The 8,359-nt window shown below is 30.7% G+C and overlaps 1 pseudogene; it reads left to right on the top strand.

Annotated features, from left to right (window-relative positions):
* Positions 1-962: 962 nt before the first annotated feature.
* Positions 963-3,007, top strand: LOC149570044 (agamous-like MADS-box protein AGL66; annotated as a pseudogene).
* Positions 3,008-8,359: the final 5,352 nt, after the last annotated feature.

Raw genomic sequence — 8,359 nt, 5'->3', positions numbered from 1 at the left:
CAAAGGATTGTACTATGATTGGTTCAAGTTGATTTGTGCTATACAAGCTCTTTTTCACAAAAAGAAACAAAGAAAGTAGAGGAAAACTCAACCACATGCATGGAATGTTTTTTGATGCATATATTAGACATGCGCGAATACAAATGAAACCCTAATAACCTTAAAATAATTATCAATGGAAGAGAGAAGAATACTACAACAATATTCTTCTGTCTTCCATTGATATTTATTTTAAGGTTACTAGGGTTTCATTTTTATTCGTGCATGTCTAACCTGAACGTTTGTAGTTCGTTCTACCAGTATTCTATCAAAAAACACATTTCATAATTTGACTTGAAGATTAAAAAGAAATCATGTATTTTGCAGCAGAAGTAAAACTTCAGGTTGATCAAATAACCAGCTTGTTAGATAAACAATCATTTTAATTTATTGCATTAGGAAAAACAAATGGACAGATCTATATATTTTTGCATCTTAATGAGATTTTTATTATAAATAAAATGCTTCTTAGCAGTAGCAGAGTTTTAACCATGCTATCCACAAGATCTCAGCATTTTTAGTTCCAATTTATTTGCAGTTTCAATTATATATTTTCAATCAGTATCCAATTTTTAACAAGTTAAACCTATCATTTTCTTTAAAATCTATAACTTACTTTTCCTAATTAGCAATTATATTTTATTCTAAACATATCATTATATTAAATTGAATGTTTTATTGAAACATTTGGTAATTATTTATTGAAATAATTGATAATTTTTTTTTAATATATGATTGAATATTTTGTCAATATATTTAATTTTCTTTGTATTTTAAAATAATATTTTCCATCTTACTAATGAATTTTTATTGTTTTAAATGAATAATGCAGACAAATATAAGTTTTGCCTTACTTTCATATAGGTATTCTCCCTTTTCTCTTAAATAAATCTTATTATTATATATATTATATATTGTTTGTGATGGGAAGAGTTAAGCTTCAGATCAAGAAAATAGAAAACAATATAAACAGACAAGTTACCTATTCCAAGAGGTGAAATGGACTTACTAAGAAGGCCTATGAACTCTCTATTCTATGTGATATTGATATTGCACTTATTATGTTTTTGCCTTCTGGAAGACTTGGTCATTTTTCTAAAAAGAAAAGGTAAGCTCTATTAGAACCACTAAATAACTTGTGTTTTTAATGTCTACATTGCTTCTATAGATAGTTTTATTTACTAAAGAGATTTTTTTCATATGTTGTATATTTAAGGAACATTTCAAATATGGTGAATATACTTTGTATTATGTATAGTATTTCATATGAAATAAATGCCTAGCATTAGGGGAATTCTCAATTAAAGTTCATTCTATTTTATTTTATATTACAATGTTAAATTTTCATTTTCTTTTTAGATTGACAGAAGATGTTATAGTTCGTTATGTTAATCTACTAGAACATGAGAGAGGAAGGTATGGACTTTTTGCAATATCTTAAAAAAATAAAAATGAAATTCATAATATTTACTTTTACATTTCAATTTATTTTTTTACATATAATATGCTCACTTCAATTCCAATATTCTTGTATCAAATTACTCATTTAATAAGATAGATCTTTTACAAAGAGTAAATATAAAATTTCATTAATCTTAGTTAGAAGTTGTCTATGAACAAGATTGCTCCATTATTGCACTTATATTAAAGTTTGAATAGACAGTTTGTATAAAAATGTATTGCAATTAACATTAATATTATACCCACTTTCTTGTACCTTTTTCACCTACATACCTCTAACAAGATTAAGTTTTGAATAAAATTATGTTCATGTTTAGTGTTGTTTTATAACTAATATTATAAATCTTAGAATTAGACATAAATAAATGTTATTTTATGATATGTCTTAGCAGCTTTTAAATGAAATATTGAAGAAATTGAAGTGCGACAATGATCATGCCAATCATTTATCAAGGTCTTCTAAAAATTTACCTATTATTTTTTTACATGTAGTAAAACCCTTTTTACTAAGTAATATCTTACTAATGAGTGTTTCTACATTCTATCCATGACTATGCATTATTATCAAGAGCTCAGGAAACATTCCAAATGTTGAGGTATGCTTGATTTCACCATGAAAAAGAACAATGATTTCTATTTTTTTAAGTTATGATCCAATTTTGATGTATAATTATTATGATAAATTTATAGGAGATTCAAAGAGAAATTAATACATGGAAATTGCGGCTACTGAATGCAAAATCAACACTAAGGTAGAGTCTCTTACTTAATCTGAAGTAATATTTTTTTCATTAAATTATAGTACTTTGTAATTTAGTACTTTGATCTTAAAAACATCTAAACATGTGCAATTACTGATATGAAAAATATCTATTAACATTTTTCATTGATTTCATTGTTCATATCAATGCTACCTATACTTTTATTCAATTTCAAATCAAATTATCCCTCCATTTCTATGAACTCCTTCTCTCTGCAACCCTACCCTTCACTAAAATTACAAAAATAAAAGTCAAAAATCATACTGTTACTTTCTATATAAATCAAATGCCCAGGTAGTACTTGTGAGATCTTAAAGAACTATTTTTGAGTTTGTAAAGAACAGAAATATAAAAAAATTATATAAATATATTGAAGTTTCATATAATATTTCTTTTTTTGTTTTAAATCTGCAGGTATTTGAAAGCAGATCCTAATATGATAACTTCAGTATAGGATGCAGAGTATTATGAGAGAGTTCTGGAAGAATCCTTAATTAAAGTTCAACTTAAAAGGGTAAAGAACTCCACTTCTATTTCATTAAATGTCTTTTTGTAAACATATCTTACAAATTTTAATATTAAAAAACCAGTATAACAATTAGTTTTGATAATTATATTATTTTCAAATTCTAAGAAAATTATATTTTACTTCAAAATAATTTTCAAATATATTACAAAGATCTCTTGAACAATCTGGCATAGTCTCGTATGGCCAAGCTAACATCCATGGTCAATCAAATATGTAGGTATGTTCCATTTGTGAGAAATCAATTTTTTTTTATATAAAAAATAGTATTTTCCATATATCAGTGAAGATAAATTTTCATATAGAAATAACTTATTTAATGCCAAAACTTTTCTCTCCATTTTTTTCTCAAAATGTACACGGCCGATCAAAATATACAGATATGTATCATTTGAGCAATGCCCCAAAATTTTCTTTTGTCATATCTAATGAATGGAATAGACTGGCTAAACTTTTAAAATGTTTCATACTAATGTGCATTAGAAATAGATACATTAAACGATGATAAACTATTTTGTTAACTATAAACTTGAATTTGAATTATATTGATATCATAAGCCACAAAATAGTTCAAGTGAGAGTCAAATATTAAGCGAGATATCATAGAGAGACCAAAACTCTGTAGATCTTGCCAATACTGATAGCATCTTTAGCATCAGGTATGTCTTTAAAACTTGTGTTATTCATGGCAATGATAAATGTTTACAAATATTTTGAAACTGAATAAGTGTTTGGCTTCTTGAAATGAAGGGACAGTGGGGTAGAATGCATGGCTACAACAATTTATCCATCGCTACAACAAGGCAGTGGAAGTATGCAACTGTGAAATCATGCAAGTGAATCCAATATATCAAATTTGAGATATTATCTCCCTATTGCAGACAACAATAGTGATGAGCTTGTTGAGCATTATATGGTGGGCAGTGATTATGGCTCTAAAATGATATTCCCATCCCAATTGCAATCAACATATGGTGTTGACTTGATGGCACCTTCATCAATGATGTAATGTATTGATATGCATGTTTATAATGTTTTTGCTGACACTTTTGAAAACTATATTAGATTTATTTTTCAAGAAAGGATCTTAAAAATATTTCAAAAAACTATAATTAGTTGTAAACATATCTTTTTCATTGCAATTTTTTGTTTCAATTATTAGTTCATGTGCCATTTTTTACATTTTGACATTTCAAACTATCAATGAAATTGCAATATTAAATTCTATTAAACAAAGTTACAATAGTTAATACTTATTTCTTATAATTTAGAAAAGTAACTTTTTCTAATTTTTGATTCCTTGGAACAAACAAAAAAAAAATTGTTTGAAAAAATACCAAATTTTTAAACAACATTTGAAGCCTCTGAGTTTCCTATTCTTCTTGACATGCAAATTCACCAAAACAAACTAAATTCATATGTAGATCCATTAATGATGCAGTTTGGTGGTCTATTTTTTATATTATTCTTTAAAGTTGTTCATGCTGTTATTTTTCTTCCATTAATTTCAGAGAAGGGCTAATTTTTTTACAACCAGAGAATCCAAAATGTTCATTTTAAATTTACTGTTCCATTGTAGTTAGGGTTTCTTAAAACTAAGATAGTGCAAATGTTAATTCTAATGTCTAAAACAAACCACTATGCCTAACATATGTGAAGGAAGTACTTCCATATTATTTTTTCTAATACTTCTTCTACTAAGATTTGTAACGCTACAATTCTCCTACGCTTCATCATTATATTTTCACTTTCATTTTCTATATATTTTTATTTCAACTCTTCCTAAAATAATTAAGGAAGCTCCTTACACGTCTACACACAAATAGAATCAAGTAGTGTTCAATGAACCCATGTTGAAATTAGCTATAAAGTTGAAGCAAAAGACTTGGGACCTTCAACTCTCGCAAACAAGGAGAAACACTCTATTCTCAGATTTGCAAGACATGCAACTCCAGGCCAAGCCTGTAGTATCGAATTCAGGATTTGATGTCCCAATTTTCTTTCTCTTATGCATTCTATTTGTTCTTAGATTCCTTTCATGAACTATATAACTCAATGAAATTGGAAGAACTTAATTCTTCAATACATGATCATGAAAGCTACATAATGAAGCATTCTTCCATTCTTTCACTACTACTACAACATATAAGGAGATGGATTCACACAATATTTTCAACCAATGATATCAACAATGGCATATTTTATTAAAACTTTAAGATTCATACCATGCAAGAAGAATTACATATGAAGTGGAAATCTCATCACTCAACTCATACAATATAGTGAAGGAACAAAGGTAAGAAATGGAGAACTTTCCAACAACAACACTTGATCACAACAATCATGAACTCCTTTCCTCACAAGGTTCCAATATTTAGTTAAAAGCCTCCCAAGCTACCCAACATGGACCCACAAAACCTACAAATAATATTTGAACACACCATGGAGAGCTCATCTCCCAACCTAAGCTTCAAAGACACCACCCATTGAGATAGGATAACCAATGACAAATGGGTCACAACCACAATCAAACCACAAATGTAGGAACATCACAAGAACTCCAAATCCAAGGATTCACAATGGGTTTCCCCTGAGAACCCATGAAAAGGGTGAAGGTGGAGTAACTGTGAGGGAGATTTCAATGCCAATACACACAATTTTCATGGCTTTACAAGGCTCATAGCAATCACATTTCTTCTGTAGACATTCTCATTATCACCCCCAAATTGTGAGAAATACAAATTAAAATTCAATTTAACTCACAACTCAACCCTAAACCTAAAAATTTTACTCGGCACTCATAATTACCGAGTGCCAGTTTTGCTCGACATGTGAATGTGCTGAGTGGCAATTTGCTCTACACCAATAGATGCTGAGTGACAAGCAGCAGGTGCTGAGTGACCTCAGCACAAAGAGGAGCTTGACACTTGAAGAAAAATGCTCGGCACAAGAAGAGCTTGGCACACACACAAGAAATGCTCAACACCAATGGATGCTGAGTGCACTTGGCTACAACTGAGAAAGAGGATGTCGAGTGTTTTGTTTCAAACTTAAAAATTATAACTTAGGAAATATCAACGTGAATGCTTTGACCATTAAAACCAAAAAGCCAAAGCTTTAACCTTTCAAAAAAACTTGTCAAATGCAATGAATAGATGAGGAAGATAGATTCTAGTATGCTTGCTTGCTTTCTATTCTATCTTTCATTAAACTATTACAAAATCTAGGAGCATTCGGCTTCAACCAGAAAACCCTAAAATAACCCTAAATTGATAATATTTCAAACTTCAACTCTAATGGCTGCATACAATGGTGCCTTGAGCAATCACTGCTTCAATAGGAAAAATCCAAACAAAAACAAACTTATTGAGTGAACAAGGGAAACACGTACAAGTGTAGGCACAAACTTCTTTCCTTCTTCCTTCTTTGCACAGCTTTGCAACTTCTCTCTGATTTGCTTGATCTGCAAACTCTACTAAATGAATGTAGAAACATTTCTTTTTGTCACATTCTTCCTTTCCCTCTCAACGTTCAAATTTCAAAACTTACCTACCAAAAATAAATGTCTGCCAACCATGGATGCCTGCAGTGACCTCACAGGGTAGATGGGTGTGGGGCTCGAGGACAACCTGCAGGTGTTTGATGTTTAATTTCCAACGCAAATGACATCAATTCATTGACAAGGAAAGGTCAATACACCTTGCTTATTTTTCCTCTTATCCATGAGAAGAGAACCTGCACTTTCATGGAGGTCACAACTAAACCTTTCACCCCAAGGCCACTTCTTCCCTCCCAAGGGTGAGTAATGCCTTCACACCCATGAACAATCCCTCAAAAAAAATGCAAGAAAAACAAGATTGAAATTATCATTTCCCAACCCTTACAAGCACAAAATAACAATACATGTAAAATGCAAGAAATACATGAACACTTGATCTTCAACATGCTATACTATTATAAAAATGAAGAGCATCCTTGGCAAGAACCACCAACCTTACTCAAAATGTGATGGAATGGAAATTTGAGAAGAGCCCAATCCTTTTTATCCAATATTCAAACCCTAGTGTCTCTAAATCTAGAGAGTTGGTGAACAACCACTAAGTTATTCAAGGCCCTCTAAAAAGGCCTCTAAATCCCACCCATCTACTAGCAATCACTTCTTGATTTGACCCTAAGTCCTTGGGTATCATAAGTGTCTCCTACCATTAATGCAAGTTAGGGAAAGCATGTGGATAAGGGTAAGGACATAAGAATTCTCCATTTTTGCAACTTTCGGAAAATGCATCTTTTGGAGGGTCCCTAAAGTTGCTTGGGACTTCTAGTGGTACTTAAATCCCACTAAATTAAGCTCCTATGATCACTTTTTGGCTTCTAAAAGTGAATTATATTTTTTAATTCAAATTCTTCTTTTGTGGGACTTCACATGATACCTCTAAACAAATGTGATTAACTTAGGCTCCTAATTAAGTTTAGTTTTAGTCTAAGGGTCTCATTGCCAAACCCTAATTGACATGTCATTTACACATATACATGACATGTTTCAATTGACGCCAAAAAATTATATTACACATTACAATTGACATTTGACTAATTACATAATGAAATAACCTAATACATACATTCAAATTACGATTACAAATTTAATTATGTATCAATGAGGTTTAAATCTCTTCAATGGGTTCAACCTTGGTTTCACAATTTGTACATAGGTTTAGTTGTTGGTTCTCCAATCAATACCATGGTTAATTCCCTACACACTCAATTTGAATATTAGTAGTTTGAGAAAGTCACACACACACACACACACACACACACACACACACACACACACACACACACACAGAAAACTTGCATAGTCAAATTTAAGTCAAAACATTCCTAAATTTCATTTCAATAACTTTACCATTTTCTACACATTGATTAGATATAACAGATCTGCATAATCAAAAGACTACAACATCTTCATCAATTCAATTTAAATTACCAAAATAAACCATCATAATGCATGCATGTATATAAATTATGTAAGGAAACACGGGTGCGGAATTAGCTTCCTACACTAATTTCATAAGGAAAGTATGGTGCAAATCCTATTAAAATCTTATACACTTATAGATTCAATATCATGTAAACAATAATATTGCAGCCAACCATGCATACAGAAAATAGACAGAGAAAGAAACACATAACACAAAGATTTGCTGATGGGGAAAAACCTTTCGGTAAAACAACCCCACCCCTTCAGAACCTGCACAATGTATTATCTTCAACACAAGATTACAATACACTTGCAACACAAGTTCAACATCAACAAAAGAAGACACCAGTAGCATCTTAGTACCTGCATAACTCTCATCATCTTCTCTTTAATGCAATACTCCTTTTATGAACATCTTAAGACCGAAAAACATGTCCATAATGGAGTTGGGCATTTTTCATGGCTCAACCACCAAGAAAAATGCACAATGCCACATTTACATCCAATACCAAGAAAAGGGCATCCATCTCTTGAATAGGCAATGATAGCTTGTCATAGAATCTACCAAAAATAGCAGGCACAAGAGAAGTGTAA

Source organism: Cupressus sempervirens, chromosome 3 (genome assembly GCF_028749045.1).
Source record: "Cupressus sempervirens isolate cs-2001-9-10 chromosome 3, ASM2874904v1, whole genome shotgun sequence".
Taxonomy (NCBI): Eukaryota; Viridiplantae; Streptophyta; class Pinopsida; order Cupressales; family Cupressaceae; genus Cupressus; species Cupressus sempervirens.
The sequence above is the reverse complement of the archived record's forward strand: the minus strand, read 5'-3'. Positions and strand labels throughout refer to the sequence as shown.